Source organism: Manis javanica, unplaced genomic scaffold (genome assembly GCF_040802235.1).
Source record: "Manis javanica isolate MJ-LG unplaced genomic scaffold, MJ_LKY HiC_scaffold_35, whole genome shotgun sequence".
Classification (NCBI taxonomy): domain Eukaryota; kingdom Metazoa; phylum Chordata; class Mammalia; order Pholidota; family Manidae; genus Manis; species Manis javanica.
The window spans coordinates 400,441-414,410 of NW_027332181.1; the positions used below are offsets into that span (position 1 = coordinate 400,441).

Genomic DNA, 13,970 nt, shown 5'->3' on the forward strand with positions numbered 1-13,970 from the left:
TTGAATAATCCTCTTCCCAAGCATCTAACAGCCGGATATGATGCCAACAGGGGCACATAGCTGAACTGGGCGATCAGGGAGAACGGCAGTCAGACAGAGCCCAGATAAAACTATCATCCCAGGGTGACCATGTACACGCGCAGTGCTGTGCGCTCTACATGAAAGGCTTAACACTGCAAAGAAAGTAGACTTCACTAAAAATGTCCAACGAAGACACTCAGTAAATAAACAGGCAAACAACAAAAACATGCCCTGGGGTTGGGAGTAGTCAAGCAAAACGCGGGCCCAGAACTTCGAGGGTCCCTCGATATCTGGTCTCCTCCAGGCCCGCTGCGCTGAAGTGACGGCGGGGCGAAGACGCCCGAAAAGGGCTGGCGAACCTAAGCACAGAGAGCGCCGCGTGAACTGACTCTCCCGGCGCTCGCGTTCCTACTGGTTGTTGAATAAGGCGGCGGGGGCGCCTGCAGCTACTGCGCACCCGCCGGACTGACGTATTCTGCGCGCCCGCCCAATGGCTGCTTGCGCCGCGGCTCCGCGCGCTCATTGGCCGTTGGGGTCGCGCTCAGACTACGTAAGTTCGGCGGCTGCGAAGTAGCTACAGGCGCCGCGTCCGCCAAATTCAGTAGTAGCATCGCCAGCGCCGCCTGCCCTCTCGGTTCCCTCCGTGCTTCCGTCCGCCGGCCCAGTCCGGGTGCGTCCCGCCCCCTGTCCCATCCGCTCAGGGAACCCCGCGGAGACCAGATGTTGATGGACCGTGAAGTTCTGGGCCCGTGCTCTGCTTGGCTGCGCCGTCCTCCCGGCGCGCATGCGGGGGCGGCACTGGCCTCTTCCCCCCCCCCCCACCCCCCCCACCCCCCGGCCTCGGATCGTCTCTTCGCGCCCGCTGGGCCCCCGGCGGCGCACTCGCCCCTTCTCGGCTCTCCCGCTGAGGGCGGAGGGCGGCGATAGGCCCGGACTTGGAGCCGCTGGCCCGGCTGGACTTCAGAGAGCTCGTCTGAGAAGCGGCTCCTGCTGCCGCAGATCTGCGGTGGAGGGTCCAGAGCGGGCCCCTCTTCAGGGGTGAAGGCGACAGCGACGGCTCTGCGGGCTGGAAGGTACGTGGCCCCGGGGCGCGGCGGGACCCGGACCGGGTGCGGGGACCCCTGCCTACGTCTGAGGGCGCGGGGGAGCCGGACGAGGGGGCGGCCGTGTGAGTGGCTCGGCGGGCAACGCGTGCCTCGCGGGGCCGGGAAGCGGCCGACGCGGGTGGTGGGCTCGCGGGGCCTGGCCGGGGGCCGGGAGTCGGCGTTCTCCGCGGGCAGGGCTGCCCGGGAAGGGAGGGAGCGGAGAAGGTGCTCCCGGGGTGGACGTCCGAGCGGCCGGCGAAGTTCGCCGGCTCAGGGGGGGAGGGGCTCGCTGGAGCCACTGCTCCTCAGTCCGGGCTCGGGTGGTGAGGGCGGCTGCTATGCGCCCCGCGGCGCGCGTCCTCCCGGCCTGGGGCCGCCCCGTCGACCTGCTACCGCCGCCTTGGACGGGCCCGCAGGGGGAGGGGCCGGACCGGGCTGCGCAGACGGGGGAGGCCGGTGGGCGTTTTGCCGTGTATGTGGATTTTCTCGGCGGGGGCCTTGAGGGCGAGGGCCGGGCGAGCTGAGGTTCAAGTGTGACCCGCGGCGGGGCGGCGGGGTAGAGGCCGCCCGGAGGCAGCGCCTTTAAAGTAAAACATTTTTTCGTGAGGTAACTCTCGTATTTTTTATTTGGGAATGAACTTTCTTTACTTTGATCTGGGAACTGACAGTGCATTTGCTTGTATTTAGAAATTCATGTCTTTTTGTAATTTCGGTTTGTAATTTGCAGCTGAGTAATTTGTAACTAGCCACAGAGATTCTGAGATGGGGACGGTGGGTAGTCAGAGTAGGGTGAGGGCCTCTGGAAAAAGACCACTACCAAAACAACGAATTAAACAGTTAAACTTAAGTCAGAGTCACATTAATTCTCTAAAGTAAAATATCAAACTGGGAGCATTCTTCATTGAAGATTAGTTAAAACTAAAAAGCCAGTAGTAACCTGGCTTGGAATGTTTGAACATCTCCCAGATAAGAAAGTACATCAGCATAGCCCATGTCTTCATGTGTCAATTAAATGAGGCTATTGTAAAATTTACTTTAGCCTGCTAAAAGGCCCAGTTTATCTTAAACTTTGCCCAAATGCTGCTTTTCCTCCTCCAGCCCCTAATCAAATGCTATATAACCTGGGCAATTAATATGGCAATAAGCCCAGCCACAAACAATATAGTAAAAGGTAGGAAGGATCCCATCTTAAAGATAAGATTGCATTTTAACACCTAGGAAGTTAACAAGTAAGATTCTTAACTTTCTCTTTAGCAAACAGACAAGACCTCAGCCCACCTTTGAGGAGCAGTGGAGGAGGAGGGGGAGAGGTGTAGGTGGGGTGGGGGCTGAGCAGCGTTCAGGGGTCGCGCGATCAGTGTTTGGAAGGCCGGGTGCTGTGTTTACAGGTGCCTGCTGCTAGGGCAACCCGCGTGTGTGTCAGTCCCCCAGTTCTAGGACTGAGCCGCCTCCTGTGTACAAAACCAGTTTTCATACTAGTCTTTATTTTGTAAAAGAATTCCCTACAGGATCCCTGAGAATGGCAAGCTCCTCCCACTCCATTCCCTGCAGGAAGGGTAAAATAAGGTTGACAGGTTACACTCCCAAACACCCCGACTTAGGAAGCACCCACTGTACGCCCGTGAGAAGCCCCAGGAGGGCAAAGTTTGCAGCTATGTAAGGCATTGGGAGAATGGGGGCAGTGTACGTGTGCATGTCTGCCCTCAGGTGTCTGAGCCCTGCTGGGTTCCTGAAAGGCTGTGTGGCCTTAGCTCAGTCCCCTTTCTTCTTTGGGCTAGTGACTAAGTTGGACTAGATGATCTCTTGCAGCCCCTGCCTGCCCCGACTCTTTTGAGAAGTGTGTTTGAAAGAAGTTTCACAGAAGTGGTGAGGGCTTGCAGAAATTGGAATTGATATGAGGAAAGAGTTCAGCCTTCCTCAGGGACCTTTGTCTAGAAAAGGCCTAGACATCTCAAAGGGCATGTGTCTTTAAAGAAATGGGAGGCAGAATCTAAGCCCAGCTGATCTGAGAGCCAGACAGACAGTAGGTGTGAATGTACTTGTGAGTGGTTGAGTGCTGTGCCAACATTACTGAAGCACTGTTGCTGTTGTGAAAGCCCCTCCCCCTCCCTACAGTAATTTTGCACCTTTCTTCCATCTGTTTCTCTGCTGTGCTGAGGCCCCCCAGGAAGAAAACTAGCACTGACTGGGGATGTGGAAGCTACAGGAGGCTTTGGCATGAAGCCTGGACTCCGGCTACCAAGATTTTCCCAGAATATTGTTTCTGCTAATTTAGTTTGAGTTCCTAAATTTTTGTTGTATGCCATCTTTTTTTTGAAAATTTTGGTATCATTAATCTACAATTACATGAGGAACACTATGTTCACTCGACTCCCCGCATCACCAAGTCCTCCCACATACCCCATTACAGTCACTGTCCATCAGCATAGTAAGATGCTATAGAATCACCACTTGTCTTCTGTGTTGTACAGCCCTCCCCATGCTCCCCCTACATTATGTCTGGTAATAGTGATGCCCCTCCTTTTTTCCTCCTTATCCCTCCTTTCCTACTCATTCTCCCCAGTCCCTTCCCCTTTGGTAACAGTTAGTCCAGTGAGTACCGTCTTTTATTTTTCATGGATGCTGCACAGAAAGGGGAGTGTGGGATTGATGCGCGCGCGCGCTCCGTCATTGGGGGATTGGGGGCAGCGCCCGAGGGGGGAGGGGGTCTGCCTGTAACCAACGCTGCGCACGCTCGTCCCACAAGCCAGCTCCGCCCACTTCCGGTGCCAGCTGCGCATGCTCGTCCTGCCGGCCAGCACCGCCTACTTCTGGTGCCCGCCATGTTTCCTTCTAACTGCGCGCAGAGAAGGAAGCTTCTTGCCTGAGCCCGCCTGTCGCTCGTCTGTGCCTCTTGCTCACACCGTTCTCGCCGGCTACTGCCGGGCCGTTGCCCGGCCGCCGCCAAGGCCTCCTCCCTCTGATGTTGCCGTCGCTGGCCAAAGCCCTGCGCTGCCGGCTGGAGCCCTCCAACAGCAGCCGTCCGCCGGCTCCAGGGGCTCACCTCGCCAGGGTCCCTGCGTCCTCTTCCTCACTCAGGCATGACCTTGCAGAGGCAGCTCAACGTAAGCAGCCACCCCCAGGGGGCGGGCGGCGTCGGCTCGGGAAGGAGTCCGCTGCGGGGAGCTGTGGGCTGGGGCTCCTTGGCGGCCGGGTCTGCGGCTGGGGGCGGAGTCCAACCGCCGTCTGCCGGTGTGCCGTGAGAGGCGGCAGAGGCAGCAGTGGGGAGCGGGGTTTGCAGTAGGTGGCAGCGTGGACAGGCTGTGCTCCATAGTGAGCCATGGCATCTGCCGCAGCGGGAGGCACGGGTGTCTGTGCCCGAGGTGGACCTCCGAAGCTGCTGTCGGCAGGTGCACAGCCAGAGGCGAGGGGAAGGGCGTTGGCAGTGGGAGGGTAGCATCCATGGCTGGCGATGGCGTCGGTTGGGCGGCAACTGGTGATGGTGAGCGACACTTGGTGGCAGCTGGCCCTGTCGGTTGGTGTTGGTTCTGGGGTTGGAGGGGCAGCAGTGTAAGGGGACGGAGTCTTCCCGCAGCTGAAGCTCAGCATGGCCCCCCCCCCCCCCCACGCGCCAGGCAAAGCCAGTGGCCTCCGACACTGCGGGGGGCCTCCTGTGCTCCCAAACGGGTCAGCGCGGGAGTCCAGGGAGTGGGTCAAGGTCCCAATCAGCCAGCTCCGCCCACCTCTGGTGCCTGCCGCGCATGCTTGTCTTGCCGGCCAGCGCCGCCTACTTCTGGTGCCCGGCATGTTTCTTTCCAACTGCACATGGCCCAGTGGTGAGTGCATTCCTGTGGTGTCAGCTGCCCTCCTCCATGTGTGTATGTTTGTGGTAGCTCTTGCGCGTGTGGTGGTGTGTGTGTGTTAGAGCACTGTGCGGCCTGGGACAGTGTTTGTGTCTCTGGGTGCCTGTGCACTGGGAGAGCTTGAGAAAGGCAGCTGGCTTTCCATAACTGCCTCGTAGAGAAGTCAGCTGGGGAGACCGGGGCGGGCTGCTGGGGAGATTGGCCTCAGCAGGGAGGCCCCTGGAGCATGCATAGTCCTAGGTGAGAGCATCCTTCCCCACCCCCTTCCACCTGGCAGGTTGCCTGCAAATCAGGGCTTCCCCTGTGACCCACTCTCCCTGCCTCCGAAAAGCCATCTGCTAGTGGACTGTCCTTTCTTAGTGGGGAATCCCAGTGGGTCAGGTTCACCCTCTTAGTGACATTTTTGTTTTTCCTGTAAGGTCTCCACAGGGAACAACTTTGTTTCTCTGAAGTCAACTCATGAAAGTTCTACTTGATCCATTTCTGCAAACATCTGCTGTTCCCTACCTCCAGGGTCACAGGCGGCAGGTAAGTAATTCCTTTAGGATCCTTAGCAAGCCACCATTCAGTGCCCTTCCGCATCCCTTAGCATGACAGAGAACACAGCTATTCTTTGAGAAACCTCCCTCCTGCTTTCCACGGTAGCTGCACCAACTTGGAGCCGTTGTCCCACCAGCATTCTGTTGTCTCCACATCCTTGCCAGCACCTGTTATTTTTTTGTTTCTTGGATTTTGGACATTCTGACTGATGGAATGTGACATCTCATAGGGTTTAGTCTTGCATTTCCCTGATGATGAGTGATATTGAGCATCTGTTGGCCATCTGTATGCCTCCTTGGCAAGTCTTTGAAGTAGGTGAGGGGTGAGAAAATGAGAATATTTGATATCTTGATCTAGGTGATGGTGATGTGTGTACATATGTCAGAATTCATCGAACTTTACGATTTGTGCATTTTATTGTATGTATTTTGGTGTAAAGTTTTTTTCAGAGCAAAAATTCTGGTCCTTTGACAAGGGTCACTGGTGGAGAGACACACCGTGTATTCTGGCACTCTAGAGGTGAACTCGGGCTGCTCTAATATACATGCATCTGTGGGTGTAGGAATGGGTAGTTTCTGTCTTGCAGCCCTCTAGGCGGGCTACTTAGTGAAGTGGTCATTCCTGCTTGCTGATGCAACTCAATCTGGTACATGCTATTAGAAAATTAATAAATAATGAAGTACAGTGTATGAATTAAAATTTTGTTCCATGGTGCCATCAAAACAGAGGGTAGCTTTGGGACAGAGGTGAGGCCTTAAGTGCACATAAACCCCTGACTTACAGACCCTGATGGGCACCGTGAAGCCCAGCCAGAGGGTCAGTTTCCTGGGGTAAACGTCAGGTAGCAACGAGTTCATTCTCCCTCTAGGCTTGTGGCTCCCAAGGCCTTAGCCTGAGTTGAAAGGGGCATGCCATGGAAGTATAAAGGACTTAAGACCTATAATTTAACTTTGACGAAGTTATGTAAATTTTACTCATACTTTAATAATCGAGAAAGAGGTTATGATACTGGTTTGAAACCATTTTTTGGGAGTTTGATTCCTTCCTTGTTTGCTTAAGTATACAAAGGCTGGCCCCTCAAATGTATGGTAAGGTGGGGAGCAGCTGTGTAATCATTCAAGATAAGTATTAGTTCTACCATGTGCACCTCTCATTTAGAAGCAAAAGCTTCTCAGATTATAAAAATTCTAACAGCACCTAGTGAAATCAAGGATCCTATGGACGACACAGTATTTCATGTTGTGTAAGCATCTGGGTAATCAGAATAACATGGCTTTCCTGAAAGTCTGAGAAAATGTTGAGGGGAAAAAATTATATTAACACCCACAAATATAATTGTAAAGTGAATCTTTGCTCATGTAGGGTTGAGGGTGTATCCTGAAAATAGAGGAAATCAATGTACAAATCCCCCCATAATAGCAAAAACATGCTCCTATGGAGAGCACATAATAAAATGGGCTCTACTACATAGTAAGTATCATAAAGAACAATATCTAATGATGAATTAACTAGTACAATACCAGTTAAGCCCCCTACTGTAAACAAGAAAATAAAGCTCAGGGCCCATAATATGGCCGGCGATCATTTTACATTTCTGCCATGCAGAGTTGCTAATCAACTGAATACTTTCACACCTGTTGGAATTGCAATAATTATAGTGGCAGAAGTGAAACAGCCTTGTGTATCAATGTCTGTGCCTACTGTAAATATATATGCTCATATAATGAAGCCTAGAAAGCCAATTGACATTAGTGCCCAGACTATGCCCATATACCCAAAAGGTTCTTTTTTCCCAGAATAGTAGGTTACAATATGAGAGATGATTCCAAAGCCAGGAAGGATTAAAATATGTACTTTGGGGTGACCAAAAATCAGAGTAAGTGTTGATATAAAATTGGATCCCCTCCCCTAGCAGGATCAAAAAATGTATTTAGTTTATGTTTTGTTAAAAGCATAGTAATGCTGGCAGCTAGAACAGGGTAGACAGAGACAGTAGTAGGAGTACGGCTGTAACTAGAACTGATCACACAAATAGTGGAGTTTGATATTGGCTTATAGTGGGAGGTTTTATGTTAATAATAGTTGTGATGAAGTTAATAGCCCCTAGAATTGATAAGACACCTGCTAAGTGAAGAGAAAAAATAGTTAAATCCACTGAGGCCCTTGCATGTGCTAAACTACCTGCTAAGGAATTTATATGGTTTAACCAGTTCCAGCTCCTGTTTCGACTGTAGAGGATGTTAGGAGAAGAAGAAAGGACGGAGGGAGGAGTCAAAAGCTTATGTTATTTGTATGGGGAAATGCTATGTCTGGCGCACTAATTATTAAAGGTACCAGTTTACAAAGCGCCCAGTTATAATAGTATCACCATAAAGAAAATTATTAAAAAGGTGTGCGCGGTTACACTTACATTATAGATGTGGTCACCACCTAAGAGGGTCCCAGGCTGGCCTAGTTCAGCACCATAAGGTTGGAGGCTTAGAGCGGGTCCCACTATTCCAGCTTAAGCGCCAAAAAGAGGGTATAATGTGCCGATGTCTTTGTGATTAGTTGAAAATAATCAACGATTGATGAACATGGCTAAGGTGGCTGAATAAAAGTATTAGACTGTAAATGTAAAGATAGAGGTAAAGGTCTCTTCTTGCCAAGTCCTGAGGTGTTTTACATACTGAATTGCAAATTCAGAGAAGCAGCTTCAATTCTGCTGGGACTTCTCCCGCCACCTTTTTTTTTATGGTGGGAGAAGTAGATTGAACCCAGCTGATTAGGGTTTTTAGCTGTTAAACTAAAGTTTCATGGGTTTGTATCCCATCAATCTCGTGAGGATTTAGCTTAATAAAAGTGTTTGATTTGCATTCAAGTGATGTAGGATACAGTCTTACAGTCCTTAGGATTAGAAGTGAAGTGTTTTATACTTGCTTAGAGCTTTGAAGGGTCGTGGTCTGTGTAACTTAAATTTCTAGTTTAGAATTGATATGGTTGGAATTAGTGGAAGTATTATTGTGGGTAGAATAATTAGGGGTGGAGCTAATTTTATGTGTTTTGTAGTTTCAAATTGTCACTTTTATGTTGTTATTAGAAATATTGTTAGTGTTGTGGAGTAAGTCATTGCATATAAAAACAAGTTTAGTAGAGCTATCACTGCTATTATTGGTAATATTACGTTGTTTCTGCTAAGTTCTTGAATGATCATTCATTTGGCTAATGGTGGAAGGCCTCCAAGTATAGTTAGGATTGTGAGCATAATCCTTTTAATTAGCAGTGTCTTATTTGATAGGTGAGACAAAGATAAAGTTGTTGTCAGTGAGTTGTATACTAGCATTATGAATATTGATAGGGTCATTATAATATAAATTAGATTTAGAATAGTAATAGTTGGATTATATGTTGTTATTCAACCTATGTGGGCAATTGAGGAGTAAGCTATAATTTTTTGTTATTGTGTTTTTAGACCCACTCAGCTTCCAATTAAAATTGAGAGTGTTGCTGTAGGTATTACCAAGTTTATGTTAACTGTGGGTGAAATTTGACACAGAACTGAGATGGGTGTGATTTTTTGTCGTGTTAATAGTAGTATGCCCTATGACAGCAGGGTTCCTTCTGCTACTTCTGAAACTCAGAGGTGGAATGGGGCTATTCCCAGTTTTATGGCTATGGCTATGGTAATGATGATAGATGCCATGGTATCATACATTTTTGTAATAGCCCATTGTCCAGAGAATATGAGGTTGATAGTGATGGCTAGCATTAGTAATATAGACACGGTGGCGTGTTCTAGGAAATATTTTGTTGTTGCCTCTATAGCTTGTGGATTAAATTTTTTTCATTAAAATAGGAATCATAGCAAGTGTGTTTATTTTGAGTCCTGGAGGAGACCTGGAGAGAGCCAGCTGGACTGCAGAGCTGTAGGAGATGCATCAGTAGCAGACAGTGCCTGGGGATGGGAAAGGGGAATGAGAGGATTTAGGAGCCCAAGGCCCTGGGTTAGGAGTGGATGCCTGGTCTCACCTTTTCCAGGAACGTGGCTGTGGGTGTGGACTCAGCCCATGTGGTTCCCTCTCCTGTACAGCAGCAGCTGAATGCTGGTGTTGCTGGGCAGGTTTCTCCCTGGGTACTAGGTGAAACCGCAACCCGGATCAGAAACAGTTCTTGACTCTGAAAGGGAAAGAATTTTAGACCAGGTCAAACGTGTACCAGGAAGAAAGGAATTCATTACAGCAAGAGTAGAAGCGAATGTCAGCAGCTGTGCAGGCAGTAGAGAGCAAGGCAGAGCAGAGGGAGAAAAAGAAAGTTCATCGAATTGCTGCACGGCACAGGGCATATTCCTTGGCAACTCATGAAGCCAGAGTCACCTGGCATCTTGTGTCCACTTGATCTGCATTGCGTGAGAATTATATCCCTACAATCCCAGAATTTGGGGGAGCCATGGAGCACTGGATGGAGTGAGATTATGTTCTAAGAACTACTGATTCCTCACTGGCCTTAAGTAAAACAGGGAGAGAGAAAAGGATTGTAAAACTAGAAAGCTGAATAAAGTAGCAGAGTGACAGAGACGTTTACTTGTGGCGGTGGAGGTCAGAGGGCTTTTGTCTTTATTAGGGTAAAGAGTTCAGAGACAAGTCCAGTTGGCTTGTGCAACAAGAAGGTTTATTTACTGTCAGACAGTACACACCCAGACAGGAGTACAGGTGACCTGAGAGAGGAGGCGCAGTTACGGGCCTTTTGGGTAGCTGTGGGCATAAGGCATGCTGCATACAGGTGATTCCTAATTGCTTTGAAGTTTTGTCTTAAGAGTAGGGTTATTCAGGGGACTGTCTTGATCCAGATCTCAGCATTTTTTATCCCCCTAGGTTCACTTACACTTCGGAGGTCTATCTCCCGTCCTGGTTACAAGGTTCTTTAATTGATAAGGGGGCTGGAAGAAGCAGAACAGCATGTAGATGAAGTTAAAGTATAAAGTGGTCTTTTTTCAGGCTGAGTATGTTTTACAGTGGCATGACCCTCGTCCCATTTCTCTGCTCTGTCTCACTGCGAATGCAGAGAGTGGATTGAGAAGGTGTATCAAAAACCTCTGCACTTCTGTTTGACAGTCAAAACTTCCTAGTAACATCCAGCTAGTTCTCATCTTGGTCACCAAGAGGCAGCAGCGAATGGGTAACGTGGGTGCTGTCACTTGGAAGTGGGACCTGCTGCTTAGACATTCTTTGTGCTCCAGTGTATTCAGAGCAGCAGAAAGTCTACTCATACGCAGGAAATTAAAATTCTAGATTTGGGAAATTTCCCCCCTAACTACACCCTATCGTGCTGTCTTGCCAAGTGCTCAGATAGCCAGGAAACATCTCTGCTGGAAGTGGAGCTTGCCTTGCCCCATTCGACATGGCAACTGGGAGTCACTGGGCCACCTCCTCTTCCCTGTCAGGTTTTTCCAATCTGAACCCTGAGAGGAGCGGAGCCACTCGCGTTGCAAAGCTGAGCACACACGGCAGCTGTTCAGCTGCTCTGACACCAGGATTTTGTTCTTTGCAGGCCCCTGTGTGTCAGGTTGGGTGGTGAGGTTGACAGCTGAGGCTGGGGGACTGGAGAGCTGCTGACAGGAAAACAGACTCCTGAAGCCATTTCTCCCGTCTTTCTGCCCCATGGCTCTGGGGTCCCAGGAGGGCCTCCTCGGCTTTGGCATATGCTGGAAGCCTTGACTTTATCCTCCTGAAAGGGATTGTCTTTCATGCAGATCAATGTCATGACTAGGAAGAAAATTATGGTGGAAGTGGGAAGCTTTGTGCCTCCTCTCTGGGAGAGAGAGGTCCCTGCTGGTATTATGGGTATTTGGGGGCACATGTTGTGATATAATGATTGATAAGTAAATATTTGGTAATTCAGATGACCAAAATACATTTCCTAGGTATTTTTTTTTTGTTATCGTTAATCTACAATTACATGAAGAACATTATGTTTACTAGGCTCCCCCTTCACCAAGTCCCCCCCACTTCCCCGTTCACAGTCACTGTCCATCAACATAGTAAGATGCTGTAAAATCACTACTTGTCTTCTCTGTGTTGCACAGCCCTCCCCGTGCCCCCCTACACTATACATGCTAATCGTAATGCCCCCTTTTTTCCCACCCTTATCCCTCCCTTCCCACCTGTCCTCCCCAGTCCTTTTCCCTTTGTTAACTATTAGTCCATTCTTGGGTTCTGTGCTTCTACTGCTGTTTTGTTCCTTCAGTTTTCTTTTGTTCTTATACTCCACATATGAGTGAAATCATTTGGTACTTGTCTTTCTCCGCCTGGCTTATTTCACTGAGCATAATGCCCTCTAGCTCCATCCATGTTGTTGCAAATGGTAGGATCTGTTTTTTTCTTATGGCTGCGTAATATTCCATTGTGTATATGTACCACATCTTCTTTATCCATTCATCTCCTGATGGACATTTAGGTTGCTTCCATATTTTGGCTATTGTAAATAGTGCAGCAATAAACATAGGAGTGCATCTGTGTTTTTGAAATTGGAGTGCTGCATTCTTAGGGTAAATTCCTAGAAGTGGAATTCCTGGGTCGAATGGTATTTCTATTTTGAGCATTTTGAGGGACCTCCATACTGCTTTCCACAATGGTTGAACTAATTTACATTCCCACCAGCAGTGTGGGTGGGTTCCCCTTTCTCCACAGCCTCGCCAACATTCCTTGTTGTTTGTCTTTTGGATGGTAGCCATCCTTACTGGTGTGAGGTGATATCTCATTGTGGTTTTAATTTGCATTTCTCTGATGACAAGCGATGTGGAGCATCTTTTCATGTGTCTGTTGTCCATCTGAATTTCTTCTTTAGAGAACTGTCTATTCAGCTCCTCTGCCCATTTTTTAATTGGATTATTTGCTTGTTTGTTGAGGTGTATGAGCTCTTTATATATTTTGGATGTCCAGCCTTTATCAGATCTATCATTTACGAATATATTCTCCCATACTACAGGATACCTTTTTGTTCTACTGATGGTGTCCTTTGCTGTACAGAAGCTTCTCAGGTTGATGTAGTCCCATTTGTTCATTTTTGCGTTTGTTTCCCTTACCCGGGGAGATATGTTCAAGAAGAGGTCACTCATGTTTATGTCTAAGAGATTTTTGCCTATGTTTTTTTCTAAGAGTTTTATGGTTTCATGACTTACATTCAAGTCTTTGATCCATTTCGAATTTACTTTTGTGTATGGGGTTAGACAGTGACCAGTTTAATTCTCTTACATGTAGCTGTCCAGTTTTGCCAGCACCATCTGTTGAAGAGACTGTCATTTCCCCATTGTATGTCCGTGGCCCCTTTATCGAATATTAGTTGACCATATATGTCTGGGTTAATATCTGGATTCTCTAGTCAGTTCCATTGGTCTGTGGCTCTGTTCTCGTGCCAGTACAAAATTGTCGTGATTACTATGGCTCTGTAATAGAGCTTTGAAGTTGGGGAGTGAGATCCCCCCCTCTTTATCCTTCTTTCTCAGGATTGCTTTGGCTATTTGGTGTCTTTGGTGTTTCCATATGAATTTTTGAACTATTTGTTCCAGTTCGTTGAAGAATGTCGCTGGTAATTTGATAGGGATTGCATCAAATCTGTATATTGCTTTGGGCAGGATGGCCATTTTCACAATATTAATTCTTCCTAGCCAAGAGCATGTGATGAGTTTCCATTTGCTAGTGTCCCCTTTAATTTCTCTTAAGAGTGTCTTGTAGTTTTCAGGGTATAGGTCTTTCACTTCTTTGGTTAGGTTTATTCCTTGGTATTTTATTCTTTTTGATGCAATTGTGAATAGAGTTGTTTTCCTGATTTCTCTTTCTATTGGTTCATCGTTAGTGTATAGAAAGCCACAGATTTCTGTGTGTTAAGTTTTGTATCCTGCAACTTTGCTGTATTCTGATATCAGTTCTAGTAGTTTTGGAGTGGAGTCTTTAGGGTTTTTTATGTACAATGTCATGTCATCTGCAAATAGGGACAGTTTAACTTCTTTACCAATCTGGATTCCTTGTATTTCTTTGTTTTGTCTGATTGCCGTGGGTAGGACCTCCAGTACTATGTTAAATAACAGTGGGGAGAGTGGGCATCCCTGTCTTGTTCCCGATCTCAGAGGAAAAGCTTTCAGCTTCTCGCTGTTCAGTATAATGTTGGCTGTGGGTTTATCATATATGGCCTTTTGTATGTTGAGGTACTTGCCCTCTATACCCATTTTGCTGAGAGTTTTTATCATGAATGGATGTTGAATTTTGTCAAATGCTTTTTCAGCATCTATGGAGATGATCATGTGGTTTTTGTCTTTTCTTTTTGTTGATGTGGTGGATGATGTTGTTGGATTTGTGAATGTTGTACCATCCTTGCATCCCTGGAATGAATCCCACTTGGTCCTGGTGTATGATCCTTTTGATATATTTTTGAATTCGGTTTGGTAATATTTTAATTGAGTATGTTTGCATCTACATTCATCAGGGATATTGGTCTGTAATTTTCTTTT

At 48.0% G+C, this 13,970-nt stretch overlaps 1 protein-coding gene across 1 annotated transcript in view; it reads left to right on the forward strand.

The window, feature by feature from the left end:
* The first annotated feature begins 557 nt into the window (after positions 1-557).
* The window catches only part of LOC140847667 (protein mab-21-like 3), a 50,553-nt gene continuing 37,140 nt past the window's right edge, over positions 558-13,970 (forward strand). Inside the window, 2 exon segments of the mRNA XM_073228394.1 lie at positions 558-1,094; positions 5,368-5,476. The gene's annotated coding sequence lies outside the window, so the exon portion shown is untranslated.